This window comes from Coregonus clupeaformis, chromosome 5, assembly GCF_020615455.1.
Source record: "Coregonus clupeaformis isolate EN_2021a chromosome 5, ASM2061545v1, whole genome shotgun sequence".
NCBI lineage: Eukaryota > Metazoa > Chordata > Actinopteri > Salmoniformes > Salmonidae > Coregonus > Coregonus clupeaformis.
In genome coordinates this window covers 356,524-372,263 of record NC_059196.1, presented here as the reverse complement: position 1 = coordinate 372,263, position 15,740 = coordinate 356,524, and positions in this window count along the sequence as shown.

Below are 15,740 nucleotides of genomic sequence, written 5' to 3'. Positions count from 1 at the left end.
TGTGATGGCCACTCCAATACCTTGACTTTGTTGTCCTTAAGCCATTTTGCCACAACTTTGGAAGTCCCCTGTAGCTCAGTTGGTAGAGCATGGCGCTTACAACGCCAGGGTTGTGGGTTTGTTTCCCACGGGGGGCCAGTATGAAAATGTATGCACTCACTAACTGTAAGTCGCTCTGGATAAGAGCGTCTGTTAAATGACTAAAATGTAAATGTAAATGCTTGGGGTCATTGTACATTTGGAAGACCCATTTGCGACCAAGCTTTAACTTCCTGACTGATGTCTTGAGATGTTGCTTCAATATATCCACATAATTTTCCTTCCTCATTATGCCATCTATTTTGTGAAGTGCACCAGTCCCTCCTGCAGCAAAGCACCCACACAGCATGATGCTGCTACCCCCGTGCTTCACAGTTGGGATGGTGTTCTTCGGCTTGCAAGCATTCCCCCCTTTTCCTCCAAACATAACGATGGTCATTATGGCCAAACAGTTATATTTTTGTTTCATCAGACAAGAGGACATTTCTCCATAAAGTATGATCTTTGTCCCCATGTGCAGTTGCAAACCGTAGTCTGGCTTTTTTTATGGTGGTTTTGGAGCAGTGGTCTCTTCCTTGCTGAGCGGCCTTTCAGGTTATGTCGAGATAGGAATCGTTTTACCGTGGATATAGATACTTTTGTACCTGTTTCCTCCAGCATCTTCACAAGGTCCTTTGCTGCTGTTCTGGGATTGATTTGCACTTTTCTCACCAAAGTACGTTAATCTCTAGGCGACAGAACGCTTCTCCTTCCTGAGCGGTATGACGGCTGCGTGGTCCCATGGTGTTTATACTTGCATACTATTGTTTGTACAGATGAACGTGGTACCTTCAGGCATTTGGAAATTGCTCCCAAGGATGAACCAGACTTGTGGAGGTCTACAATTGTTTTTCTGAGGTCTTGGCTGATTTCTTTTGATTTTCCCATGATGTCAAGCAAAGAGGCACTGTGTTTGAAGGTAGGCCTTGAAATACATCCACAGGTACACCTCCAATTTACTCAAATGATGTCAATTAGCCTATCAGAAGCTTCTAAAGCCATGACATAATTTTCTGGAATTTTCCAAGCTGTTTAAAGGCACAGTCAACTTAATGTATGTAAACTTCTGACCCACTGGAATTTTGATACAGTGAATTATAAGTAAAATAATCTGTCTGTAAACAATTGTTGAAAAAATTACTTGTGTCATGCACAAAGTAGATGTCCTAACCGACTTGCCAAAACGATAGTTTGTTAACAAGAAATTTGTGGAGTGGTTGAAAAACAAGTTTTAATGACTCCAACCTAAGTGTATGTAAACTTCCGACTTCAACTGTACATATTGCCTCGACTAACCGGTGCCCCCGCACATTGACTCTGTACCGGTACCCCCTGTATACAGCCTCCCTACTGTTATTTTATTTTACTGCTGCTCTTTAATTATTTATTTTTTATTTTTTACTTAACACTTTTTTTCTAAAAACTGCATTGTTGGTCAAGGGCTTGTAAGTAAGCATTTCACTGGAAGGTCTACACCTGTTGTATTCGGCATATGTGGCAAATCAAATTTGATTTGATCTCCAATGCCACCTATGTCCTCCACCAGGTTTGCGTTCCAGTACAATCCGTCCCTGCAGCCCAGAGCCCTGGTGGTGTTTGGCTGCATCAGTAAGAGGGTGACCCACGGCCAGATCAAACAGATCATCAGGATCCTCAGCAAGGCCAGCCCCCTGCTCAGCAAAGACCGGGTGGGTCGACATGCACACACACACGGCTGTTGGAGTGCTGAGTTTTAATGAGCAACTCCATCTTCCAGAATTGACACACACACACATTGAGGGGTGGTGTTGAGTGTGTTTTACCTTTCCTTAGCTCAGTCTGCCAATTTTGGTCTGGCTCAGTCTGTACAGGCTAGGCTACCTGTGGGCTCTATCTGCATTATGCAGAGAGCTGGCTCAGTCTGTACAGGCTAGGCTACATGTGGGCTCTATCTGCATTATGCAGAGAGCTGGCTCAGTCTGTACAGGCTAGGCTACCTGTGGGCTCTATCTGCATTATGCAGAGAGCTGGCTCAGTCTGTACAGGCTAGGCTACCTGTGGGCTCTATCTGCATTTTTTTATTTATTTTTATTTTATTTTTTTATTTCACCTTTATTTAACCAGGTAAGCCAGTTGAGAACAGGTTCTCATTTACAACTGCGACCTGGCCAAGATAAAGCAAAGCAGTGCAATAAAAACAACACAGAGTTACATATGGGGTAAAAAACATAAAGTCAAAAATACAACAGAAAATATATATACAGTGTGTGCAAATGTAGCAAGTTATGGAGGTAAGGCAATAAATAGGCTATAGTGCAGAATAATTACAATAGTATTAACACTGGAATGCTAGATGTGCAAGAGATTATGTGCAAATAGAGATACTGGGGTGCAAAAGAGCAAAATAAATAACAATATAGGGATGAGGTAGTTGGGTGGGCTAATTTCAGATGGGCTGTGTACAGGTGCAGTGATCGGTAAGGTGCTCTGACAACTGATGCTTAAAGTTATTGAGGGAGATAAGAGTCTCCAGCTTCAGAGATTTTTGCAATTCGTTCCAGTCATTGGCAGCAGAGAACTGGAAGGAATGGCGGCCAAAGGAGGTGTTGGCTTTGGAAATGACCAGTGAGATATACCTGCTGGAGCGCAGACTACGGGTGGGTGCTGCTATGGTGACCAATGAGCTAAGATAAGGCAGGGATTTACCTAGCAGTGATTTATAGATGGCCTGGAGCCAGTGGGTTTGACGACGAACATGTAGTGAGGACCAGCCAACAAGAGCGTACAGGTCACAGTGGTGGGTAGTGTATGGGGCTTTGGAGACAAAACGGATGGCACTGTGATAGACTACATCCAATTTGCTGAGTAGAGTGTTGGAGGTGTGATGTCACGAGAGGCTACACAGCTTTCAGCGGGATTGCTCAAGTAGTGCAAGGAGACCAGGTTCAACCAAAACAAGGATTTTATTAAAGGTCTTGGGAAACTAACGAAAGTATAACACAATTCTGTTCTCTGGTGGCTCTTTAAGGGTTAACAGTTCAGGGATGTCTCTTCCACATCCAAAATCATAACTCTCCCTCGCTCAAATAACTTTTCCCCAGTCTTACTGTATTCCACGTTGCAGCTAGTGGCCAACCCAGCAAAACGTCCTTCCAAATGTCCCACACGTATTTCCACAGGTGCATATATCCAAAGGTGAGTATTTCCCAAAGGTAAGTATCTCCAAATCCTTATATTCCTCATGGAAGTGGACGTGCAGCACTCTTGTCCTCCAGAGAGCCCAGCTTGGAGACTGTGTTTCTTCACTTCCCAAACCTTCAGCTCATCAGCTCCTCATTTGTTTCAGCTGCGTGGGAAGATTGGCCATAGAGGGGTGGAGTTCCCGACCATACCAGCAGATGGAGCCATAGCTGTCTGGGTTTGCAGCCACCTCAGGGGGATGTAACGTCCCTCCAGGACACAGCCTCTCGTGACATCACACATCCCCCTCCTCGGGACCGACGTCCTCGTCGGGGTAAAGGCAGCGAAGAAGGCATCACGCCGGGAGAGGGCGTCCGCATTGCCGTGGTGCTTGCCAGCCTGCTCTCTCTTCAACTCCTCCACCTCTAGGACCAGGGACTCAGCCTCCTGTTGTCTCTCCTTGAGTTTCTTACTGAACGCATCAGCCTTGGTTTTAGCAGAGTTTAGCTTCTGTTGAGCAGCTTTCAGTTCCTTCTCTCTCTCTGCCTCCGCATTCTTCATCTTGTTCTCCAACACCTTGTACTTCTCCTCTGCCTTCTTCTGGACCTCCTTACTACTGCGCAGGGTCTCCTCACACTCCTCGATGGTCCTGCGCAGCCTCTCCAGCTCCTCCTGTTGCTTAGGGAAGGAGCTCTGTTGGAGTTTAGCCTGGAGGATATCTAACTCTTCTGTCTTCATGTCTAACTGTTGCTTTAACAAACGATACCTCTCAGCGGTCCCCTTCAGACCAGACAGTTCTTTGTCCAGATTCTGTAGCTCCGTCTCTGTGTCGGTCTGGCACCTGCCATCCCTATCAGAGCCCGGGCGGGAGTGAGTAATTCGGAGGATTGCACCGGAGCCTTCCCAGGATGAGTCTTGCCTCTCCGTTTCCGAGGTACTCGGGTTATCCTCTCCTGAGACTCTCTCCAGAGTGGGTAAAAGGCTGGGCAGTCTCGTCCAATTAGGACAGGGACGGGGAGGGAATCAACCACCCCCGCCGTCGTGTGTATGGTTCCCCGTGTGCTGGTCATTGTAAGTTCAGTAATGGGGTATTCTCTGGTGTCCCCATGGACACAGGAAACTGGGAGGACTTTCCCCGGGGTCAGACACGTTGGGCCCACCAAATCCTTACGCACCAGGGTGGCCCGGCTACCAGAATCCAGTAAGGCCTCCACATCATGGTGATTCACAGTTACCGGGCAGGTGGGGGGTCGATCTGGCCCGCCATCTACGACTCCCAAGAGCGAGGCAAAACGGTGTGTGGGTGCTGAGCTGGAGGACTCCGCAGTGGGCATAGGTTCATCGGCTGGTTTCCCACACTGCCAGGAGATATGTCCCATCTCCCCACACCGGTAACACTGTCGAGTTTCCGCCTCCTGGTGTACTCTTCTTGGACCCGCCTGGTTTCTGGCTCCCCCTGGAGCCGGGATGAGTCCTGACGTGGCTGGGTTCGAGACCTTGGGGTCCTTTGGACGGGTTCTTCCCATTTGTGGTGGGGCCGCACTCCTGGGGTCTTTCCGGGAAGCATTCAGCATCTCCGCTGTGGCCTGGTACTTTTCCACAGCTTCCACGGTCAGATCAGCCGTGGTCAAGGCCTGTTGACTGATGAACCGTTTTGCCTCATAAGGCAGGGCGCGTAGGTAACGATCCACCACAACGGCCTCCACCACCGCCGCTGCTGTATTCCTCTGCGGATCCAGCCATTTCCTTGCGATTCGGACAAGTTCATGCATCTGCGCCCGAGGAGGTTGGTCTGGGTGGAAGGTCCAACTGTGAAAGCGCTGGGCCATACCAAACCTTGTGAGTCCATATCTGCTGAGGATCTCAGACTTCAGGGCATCATAGTCAGTAACCTGGTCAGGGCCCAGGTCCCGGACAGCATTCAGCGATTCCCCGGATAGAAAGGGGGCTAACAGACCAACCCACTGTTGCTTGGGCCAGGCTTCCCTAGTGGCCGTGGCCTCAAATGCATGCAGGTATGCCTCAATGTCATCGGTAGCTCCCATCTTAGATATAAAGTCACTTGCCTTTATTGGGCGGGTATTTTGGACCACCCTCTGTCTCTGCAACTGCAATTCCTCTGCCTTCAGAAGGTTGGCTTTCTTTTGCTCCTCCAAGAGAGCCACGTTTGCTTGCATCTGGGCTTGCTGGCCAGCAACAAGGGCTTTCAATATGTCCTCCATTTCAGTCGGCGGGGAGCCTACGGCCAACTTGGAAAACTGGGTGATCAAACCTTCGGTATCCTCCTCTGACATGCACTATTAACGCTTGAGCGTGCCCGTATTCTCCACCATCTGTGATGTCACGAGAGGCTACACAGCTTTCAGCGGGATTGCTCAAGTAGTGCAAGGAGACCAGGTTCAACCAAAACAAGGATTTTATTAAAGGTCTTGGGAAACTAACGAAAGTATAACACAATTCTGTTCTCTGGTGGCTCTTTAAGGGTTAACAGTTCAGGGATGTCTCTTCCACATCCAAAATCATAACTCTCCCTCGCTCAAATAACTTTTCCCCAGTCTTACTGTATTCCACGTTGCAGCTAGTGGCCAACCCAGCAAAACGTCCTTCCAAATGTCCCACACGTATTTCCACAGGTGCATATATCCAAAGGTGAGTATTTCCCAAAGGTAAGTATCTCCAAATCCTTATATTCCTCATGGAAGTGGACGTGCAGCACTCTTGTCCTCCAGAGAGCCCAGCTTGGAGACTGTGTTTCTTCACTTCCCAAACCTTCAGCTCATCAGCTCCTCATTTGTTTCAGCTGCGTGGGAAGATTGGCCATAGAGGGGTGGAGTTCCCGACCATACCAGCAGATGGAGCCATAGCTGTCTGGGTTTGCAGCCACCTCAGGGGGATGTAACGTCCCTCCAGGACACAGCCTCTCGTGACATCACAGAGGCTATTTTGTAAATGACATCGCCGAAGTCAAGGATCGGTAGGATAGTCAGTTTTACGAGGGCATGTTTGGCAGCATGAGTGAAGGAGGCTTTGTTGCGAAATAGGAAGCCGATTCTAGATTTAACTTTGGATTGGAGATTCTTTATGTGAGTCTGGAAGTTGAGTTTACAGTCTAACCAGACACCTAGGTATTTGTAGTTGTCCACATACTCTAGGTCAGACCCGTCGAGAGTGGTGATTCTAGTCGGGTGGGCGGGTGCCAGCAGCGTTCGATTGAAAAGCATGCATTTAGTTTTACTAGTGTTTAAGAGCAGTTGGAGGCTACTGAAGGATTGTTGTATGGCATTGAAGCTCGTTTGGAGGTTTGTTAACACAGTGTCCAATGAAGGGCCAGATGTATACAAAATGGTGTCGTCTGCGTAGAGGTGGATCTGAGAGTCACCAGCAGCAAGAGCGACATCATTGATATACACAGAGAAAAGTGTCGGCCCAAGAATTGAACCCTGTGGCACCCCCATAGAGACTGCCAGAGGTCCAGACAACAGGCCCTCCGATTTGACACACTGAACTCTATCTGAGAAGTAGTTGGTGAACCAGGCGAGGCAGTCATTTGAGAAACCAAGGCTATTTAGTCTGCCAATAAGAATGCGGTGGTTGACAGAGTCGAAAGCCTTGGCCAGGTCGATGAAGACGGCTGCACAGTACTGTCTATTATCAATCGCGGTTATAATATCGTTTAGGACCTTGAGCGTGGCTGAAGTGCACCCGTGACCAGCTCGGAAACCGGATTGCATAGCGGAGAAGGTACGGTGGTATTCGAAATGGTCGGTGATCTGTTTGTTAACTTGGCTTTCAAATACTTTCGAAAGGCAGGGCAGGATGGATATAGGTCTGTAGCAGTTTGGATCTAGAGTGTCACCCCCTTTGAAGAGGGGGATGACCGCGGCAGCTTTCCAATCTCTGGGGATCTCAGACGTTATGAAAGAGAGGTTGAACAGACTAGTAATAGGGGTTGCGACAATTTCGGCGGCTAGTTTTAGAAAGAAAGGGTCCAGATTGTCTAGCCCAGCTGATTTGTAGGGGTCCAGATTTTGCAGCGCTTTCAAAACATCAGCTGTCTGAATTTGTGTGAAGGAGAAGCGGGGGGCATGGGCAAGTTGCAGCAGAGGGTGCAGAGTTGGTGGCCGGGTTAGTGGTAGCCAGATGGAAAGCATGGCCAGCTGTAGCAAAATGCTTGTTGAAATTCTCGATTATTGTAGATTTATCGGTGGTGATAGTGTTTCCTAGCCTCAGTGCAGTGGGCAGCTGGGAGGAAGTGCTCTTATTCTCCATGGACTTTACAGTGTCCCAAAACTTTTTGGAGTTAGTGCTACAGGATGCAAATTTCTGTTTGAAAAAGTTAGCCTTTGCTAACTGAGCCAGCATTATGCAGAGAGCTGGCTCCGTCTGTACAGGCTAGGCTACCTGTGGGCTCTATCTGCATTATGCAGAGAGCTGGCTCAGTCTGTACAGGCTAGGCTACCTGTGGGCTCTATCTGCATTATGCAGAGAGCTGAGTGTTTGAGTGCACCAACCCACTAATCCATTGGAGTCTAATCCACTTGCTAACATAATGAATACTATGATACACTCTCTCCCTTTTCATCTCTCTCTCGCTCCCTCTCGCTTTATTTCCTTTCTCTTTCTTTCTTTCTTTCTTTCTTTCTTTCTTTCTTTCTTTCTTTCTTTCTTTCTTTCTTTCTTTCTTTCTTTCTTTCTTTCTTTCTTTCTTTCTTTCTTTCTTTCTTTCTTTCTTTCACTCACTCCAGTGTTCATTCTCTACTAATGCCTCCTCTCCTTCTTCTCTGCCTCCACAGGGGCTGGAGAGCTGCTTAAAGGGACCTGATAACTACAACAGCCAGGTGCTGATTGAGGCCACAGTCATCGCTCTGACTAAGCTGCAGCCCCTTCTCAACAAGGTACACAAACTGCAAACACAGAACACATGCAATGCATCATCTGATCGTCTGCGGTCCACTGCTTGTCAAATCAGAGTTTATTGGTCGTGTACACAGGTATGCAGATATTATCGCCCTGTATAGCTCAGTTGGTAGAGCATGGCATTTGCAACGCCAGGGTTGTGGGTTCGATTCCCACGGGGGGCCAGTATGAAAATGTATGCACACACTTAACTGTAAGTCGCTCTGGATAAGAGCGTCTGCTAAATGACTAAAATGTAAATGTTAATGCTTGTGTTCTACTATTCGAATAAAGAACCCAGCTGTAAGTTGTTGGTTCGTGTTGTTTAATAACAATTTGGAATCGGAGCAGAGCTAGATTTGTTCTTTGTTGTCTTAATGTCCTAGATATAATGTGTGTAACCTCATGGTTATACCCTGTGCTCCTCCAGGACTCCCCCATGCACACGGCAGTGTTCTGGGTGGCTGTAGCTGTGCTGCAGCTGGATGAAGTCAACCTGTACTCTGCTGGGACGGCCCTGCTAGAGCAGAACCTACACACTCTGGACAGCCTGCGAGTCTTCAACGACAAGGTAACAGACAGCCAGACAGACAGACACACACACACACACACAGACAGGCAGACAGACACAGACAGACAGACACACACACACAGGCAGACAGGCAGGCAGGCAGACAGACAGACAGACAGACAGACAGACACACACGACAGACAGACAGACTGACACACAGACACACGGACAGACGGACAGACACTCACTTTCAGTTCAATTACAAAAATGTAACATATTCATCACATATTGACACTATTTATATGTTGAATATGTGTAAAGATGTATCTGCTAAATGACCATATTTATTTGATTCTACATTTCCCCTACATCTCCTCCCTCTCCCCCCCATCCTCCAATCAAGAGTCCAGAGGAGGTGTTTATGGAGATCAGGCGTCCTCTGGAGTGGCATTGTAAACAGATGGACCACTTTGTGGGCCTCAACTTCAGCTCCAACTTCAACTTCGCACTGGTGGGACACCTGCTCAAAGGTAAGGGAGAGAGCACAGGGCACTTGACTGCATCTCGGCCCTAGCAACTCCCCTTCCTGTGACAGTACTTGAAATGATGTAATTTGTTTGGGTCTGATCTAGCTAGATAAAGAATAGATAGATGAAAGACATTGGCCTGACTTGCCCAGCCACTGATGAAAACATGTCTTCCCCACTCAGTCAGAGACTCAAACAGGCTCTATTGACAATGTGTCCTTGTCCTGCAGTGACAACGAGCTTGGCAGCAGTTGTTGGTGTTTTCACTTGTCTCTGTAGTCTGTACTTGTCACTAGCTGCATTTAATGTTGTGTACTCTGTAGGCCTTGATGTGTTTTAATACTAACTGTGTTGAATTAATGTCGCCATGCTGAAATGTACCAAGCTATCAGTGGAGTGGTGTATGGCTATGACTAACGTGCCACTCTGTTTCCCTTCTTGTGTGTGTGTATGTGAAGGCTACAGACACCCGTCCCCCACCACGGTGGCTCGGACGGTGCGTATCCTCCACACGCTGCTGGCCCTGGTGGGAAAACACCTCAACTGTGATAAGTTTGAGGTCAACACCCAAAGCGTGGCCTACCTGGCAGGTCAGTTCCAGTCACAGTCCTACACAATGACTCCACTCACCCACATTTGTGTTGACTAACCAGACCTCCATTTGTGTCAACTCACTGGATCTGCAATGTGCTATTTGGATAGCAAGCAGTGTGTTGCTTTAGAAACATGATTTGTAAAACAGATAAGATGGTCTGTCATGTAGTGCCCCCCATTGTTGGAATAACCTGCAAAATTCCTTGCATCTTGATTCCCTGGTGCCACTAGGTCAGTTTAGGACTGTGGTGTTAAATTAATTAATTAAGGATTGCAGTTGTTTACATTGATATAATATATTTGTTGAAATTGTAGTATTGTAATTGGACCTTGTAATTATTTTTTTTACATCTTCTTTTTTTATTTGAAATGTTAATTTACCCTGAATAAATATAAGTAATTTTTTAAAAATCATGTAAAATAAGGAATTGTCGCCTCTATTCATGAATGTTTCTGCAATGATTGGAACGTGTCCCATCACTGGTTTTCACCCTGCTCTGGTGTGTGACTGTGTGCAGTCCTGCTCACCGTGTCAGAGGAGGTGCGTAGTCGCTGCAGTCTAAAACACAGGAAGTCTCTGTTGCTGTCTGAGATGGCCATGGAGAACGTTCCCATGGATACCTACTCTCTGCACCACACTGACCCCAGCTGCAGGTGAGGCGCACTCTACATCAGATACTTTGAACCTGAATAGGTTTTATCTTTAGCTAAGGACAAAGCACATTTTCCTTTATCCAAAGTCATTTTCTGTAATACCTGTTGTTGGTAAATATCTTTAGCATCAAGCTTGAAGAGTTATTTCCTTACCTGTAGCCACCATCTCCTCCCCTCAGGACACTGAGAGAGTGCCAGCTGTGGGCGTCCCCCAAGGTGTCAGAGCGCTATCTGAATGCCTACTACCCCACGGTGGGGCAGATCAGCCCCCGTACACGCAAGTCCATGAGCCTGGACATGGGCCAGGCCTCCCATGCCAACACCAAGAAGCTGCTGGGTAACTATAACATTGCTGCTAAACTACACTGCTAATTTTGTCTAAGAGTTCCCCTTAGCATTGTTTTTATACCGCTGCGCCAGAGGTGTAACATGCAAGCCATTTATTGGGTGGATACTGCTCATGCTGACTATGATCTGGCAGCATTGACTACAGTGTCAATTACGTTTCAAGAAATACACAGCTGATGTAAGAGTGCTGTAAGATGGAAATCCCATGTCACCACTCACCACCTTATCCCATAGACCCTCTTCAATCATTAGCTCTACACTGTCCATCTGTGGTGTATTTCTCCAGGCACCAGGAATAGTTTTGATCACCTGATATCTGACTCTAAAGCACCAAAGAGACCAGAGACTGAGTCTGGCGTCACCACCCCGCCTAAGGTGAGGTGTGTGGCCGAGAACGAATACGAGATAGACAGCCAAAGAATGGGCCACTCCCACCTCCGCAAGGTGTCTGTGACAGAGTCCAACGTTCTACTGGACGAGGAGGTGCTGACCGACCCCAAAGTCCAGGCCCTGCTGCTCACTGTGCTGGTGAGAGGAAGACCACACACACAAATTCACACCTGGCAAAAAAGAAAAAATTATATTGCGGGTAATAAAATAAGCAAAACATATGTAACACAATCACTAGACATACATGTAACACTAGTTACTGCTAGGGTCCAAGTAGTCATCATGAATGCACACCGGGAGGCAGCAACATAGCATACAGCTTTCTACTGTATATAACTGGTTCAGTCTGTAAACGTATGCTCTCTGTTTCTGTGTCCAAGGCCACCCAGGTCAAGTACACCACAGACGACTTTGACCAGAGGATCCTATACGAGTATCTAGCTGAAGCTAGCGTCGTCTTCCCAAAGGTCTTTCCGGTCGTGTAAGTAAACATGCCTGAAAATCCCTCAGGCAAAACCAAATACCTAGCCTAAGCCCTACTTTTTCCATAAGCAAACCTGGGGAAAGACCAATGTCTTTTGGGGTGGGGGGAAGTCTAATCGTTTTTTTGGAGGAGGGAAGTCCAATGATCTACTGAGAAGGGGCCTGTCCTGCCCCAAATGCATTGTGGGAGTTGAAGTGTGGTTTACCTAGCTAGACATGTGGTTTGGGTTCAGTCTCTTTCAGGGGTGAATAGTGGAGTCCTGTGAGTCAGAATGTGTTTAGCCCACACATGCATACATTCTATGTTTGTAGTTTCAGTTGAAGTAGCTCTTTCTATACAAGCAAAAATGTCACAGGTTCAAAATATAGTTTATTTTGAGAACTGTCTTGTATGAGGCCTAGTTATTCACCAGTGTGTTCGAGTCCTGTCATGATATGTGTTGACAAGGCCACTGGGAAATGGTGATGCAGAGTGTGGTGTCTGTAATGATTGTATGGCCTACCTACCTAGCCGATGTTGATCTTTATGTGTTTCCTCCTCTCCTCAGCCACAACCTGCTGGACTCTAAGATCAACACGCTGCTGTTCATGTGTCAGGATACCAACCTGCTGAACCCAGTGCATGGCATCATTCAGAGTGTGGTCTACCACGAAGAGTCTCCTCCACAATACCAACCCTCCTGTCTACAGAGTACATACATTCATCTACAGGCCTGCTCTACCCATCTTTCTCCTCTCTCTCTCTCAGTCCCTATCTCCCCCTCGACCTCATCTCCCATCCTTCATCTCTCTCTGCCCCTCCCTTTCTCTCTGTCCTCTCTCTCTCGCTCTCTCTCACTCTCTCACTCTCTGTCTATCTCTGTCCCTATCTCCTCCTCTCTCTCTCGCCTCTCATCCTTCATCTCTCCTGCCTCTCTCCCTTTCTGTCTCTCACTCTCTCTGTCCCCATCTTCTCTACCTCTCTCAACTCTCATTCTTCAGCTTCCTCTGCCCCTCCCTTTCTCTCTCTCCTCTGTCTCTTTCTGTCTGTCCCAGTCCCTATCTCCTCCTCTACCTCTCATCTCCCATCCTTCATCACTCTCTGCCCCCCTCCCTTTCTCTCCAGCCCTCTCCCCTGACTGTTATGGAGTGTTTTCTTCTTTAGCAGTATAACTTTGCCAATGATACCTTCCTCCCACCATTACTTTCTCTCTCTCTCTCTCTCTCTCTCTCTCTCTCTCTACACACACACACAGGCTTCGGCTTCAACGGACTTTGGAGGTTTGCCGGACCCTTCTATAAGGTATGATTCATTGCCCTCATATTTCCCTTTCGTTCTCCCTAAGGCAGTGCGGCCGTGCTGGAAGAATTCAGCCTCAGTAAGCAATTACAGCCTTGCCAGGGAGCCGGCCGATTGCCCCAAGATTTATTGGACATCCTCCTCTCTCTCTCTCTCGCTCTCCCCCCACTTCCCCAGTCTCCGCTCTGGCCACCTCAGTTTCCCTTTATGATGTTTCTGAGTAAATACCCCAAGCAGGGACAAGGAGATGCTTCTAGCTCTGATGGTTCTGTAGTGTTAGCAACACCAGAGTTGCAGGTCTGGTTTCAGAATGGGGCCACATACAGTGGGGAGAACAAGTATTTGATACACTGCCGATTTTGCAGGTTTTCCTACTTACAAAGCATGTAGAGGTCTGTAATTTTTATCATAGGTACACTTCAACTGTGAGAGACGGAATCTAAAACAAAAATCCAGAAAATCACATTGTATGATTTTTAAGTAATTAATTTGCATTTTATTGCATGACATAAGTATTTGATACATCAGAAAAGCAGAACTTAATATTTGGTACAGAAATCTTTGTTTGCAATTACAGAGATCATACGTTTCCTGTAGGTGACCAGGTTTGCACACACTGCAGCAGGGATTTTGGCCCACTCCTCCATACAGACCTTCTCCAGATCCTTCAGGTTTTGGGGCTGTCGCTGGGCAATACTGACTTTCAGCTCCCTCCAAAGATGTTCTATTGGGTTCAGGTCTGGAGACTGGCTAGGCCACTCCAGGACCTTGAGATGCTTCTCACGGAGCCACTCCTTAGTTGCCCTGGCTGTGTGTTTCGGGTCGTTGTCATGCTGGAAGACCCAGCCACGACCCATCTTCAATGCTCTTACTGAGGGAAGGAGGTTGTTGGCCAAGATCTCGCGATACATGGCCCCATCCATCCTCCCCTTAATACGGTGCAGTCATCCTGTCCCCTTTGCAGAAAAGCATCCCCAAAGAATGATGTTTCCCACCTCCATGCTTCACGGTTGGGATGGTGTTCTTGGGGTTGTACTCATCCTTCTTCTTCCTCCAAACACGGCGAGTGGAGTTTAGACCAAAAAGCTCTATTTTTGTCTCATCAGACCACATGACCTTCTCCCATTCCTCCTCTGGATCATCCAGATGGTCATTGGCAAACTTCAGACGGGCCTGGACATGCGCTGGCTTGAGCAGGGGGACCTTGCGTGCGCTGCAGGATTTTAATCCATGACGGCGTAGTGTGTTACTAATGGTTTTCTTTGAGACTGTGGTCCCAGCTCTCTTCAGGTCATTGACCAGGTCCTGCCGTGTAGTTATGGGCTGATCCCTCACCTTCCTCATGATCATTGATGCCCCACGAGGTGAGATCTTGCATGGAGCCCCAGACCGAGGGTGATTGACCGTCATCTTGAACTTCTTCCATTTTCTAATAATTGCGCCAACAGTTGTTGCCTTCTCACCAAGCTGCTTGCCTATTGTCCTGTAGCCTATCCCAGCCTTGTGCAGGTCTACAATTTTATCCCTGATGTCCTTACACAGCTCTCTGGTCTTGGCTATTGTGGAGAGGTTGGAGTCTGTTTGATTGAGTGTGTGGACAGGTGTATTTTATAGGTAACGAGTTCAAACAGGTGCAGTTAATACAGGTAATGAGTGGAGAACAGGAGGGCTTCAGCACGTCGGGAGCGGTTGTCGGGAGAGGTTGTGTTTTCTCTAGCAGGAGGTAAGCTTGGCTTCTTATATGGTGTTGAGTAAAGCTTAAACCATGTATTTAGATTGTAGGTAGGTATTGTAGTTAGGTATTATAGGTAGTTTACTCAGGTAGTTATTGTAGGTTATTGTAGGTAATTATTGTAGGTAAGTATTGTATTCGGCGGACCCCGGCGAAGCACGAGGCTAGCCTACCCACTACTTGGACCAACAAAGCTAGCTAGCTAGCTAGCGGGTAGCTACTGGTAACTTTTAGCAACTGTGGTTAGTTGTTTCCAATGTTATTTCACGCTTAAGAGTGCCTGTAATTGAGCCAGCTAGCTGCCACCATTCAGCTGTTTTTCTAACCTCATTATCCGAGGCATTAGCGTTAGGTGGTTGGTAGCTGCTGTACTTAATTACAGCTACTGATTGCAGTCTGCCAGTTTGGCTTCATACATAGCTTGGGCTTTGTCAAGTAAGGCTTAAACTATGTATTTAGATTGTAGTTAGGTATTATAGGTAGGCATCGTGGGCTGTATATTATTAAGTAGTATAGGTAGGCATCGTGGGCTGTTGTGGGTAGTTGTTGTGTAGTTATTGTAGGTTACTTTTGTAGTCGGGCGGTGCCGGTGTAGCACTGAAAGCTAGCTAGCTAACTCACCTCCTGGATTAGCTGGCGAGTAGCTATTAGCAACGGTAGCAACTAAAAACAATATCCTTTTAGCCAGCTACATTCGTTCGCAGCGACGCCGTTTTTTTCAAACAAAGTCAACACAGCAGCCATTGCTAGCTAGCCAACACTACCAGCTGGCTGTACTGTAGTAGCTAAATACAATATATTTGTGCTAGCTAGCCAACGTTTAGTCATTGCTGCGTTATGAAAGAACTAGACACGGACACGAATTATCTGTTTAGTGTGTTCACACACTATTGGTAGTTTGTTGTAACCAAGTATTGGTGCTAAACTGTGTGTTATTGGATGCTAGCATGCTAGTTAGCTATGGCGTCATAGTTAGCTAGCTGAATAAAGTAAGTTGAGTCTATTCATTGAAACATTGAACCCCTACAACCCTGTGCCATTAAACCCCTACAACTCATCCAGAATGCCGCAGCCCGTCTGGTGTTCAAC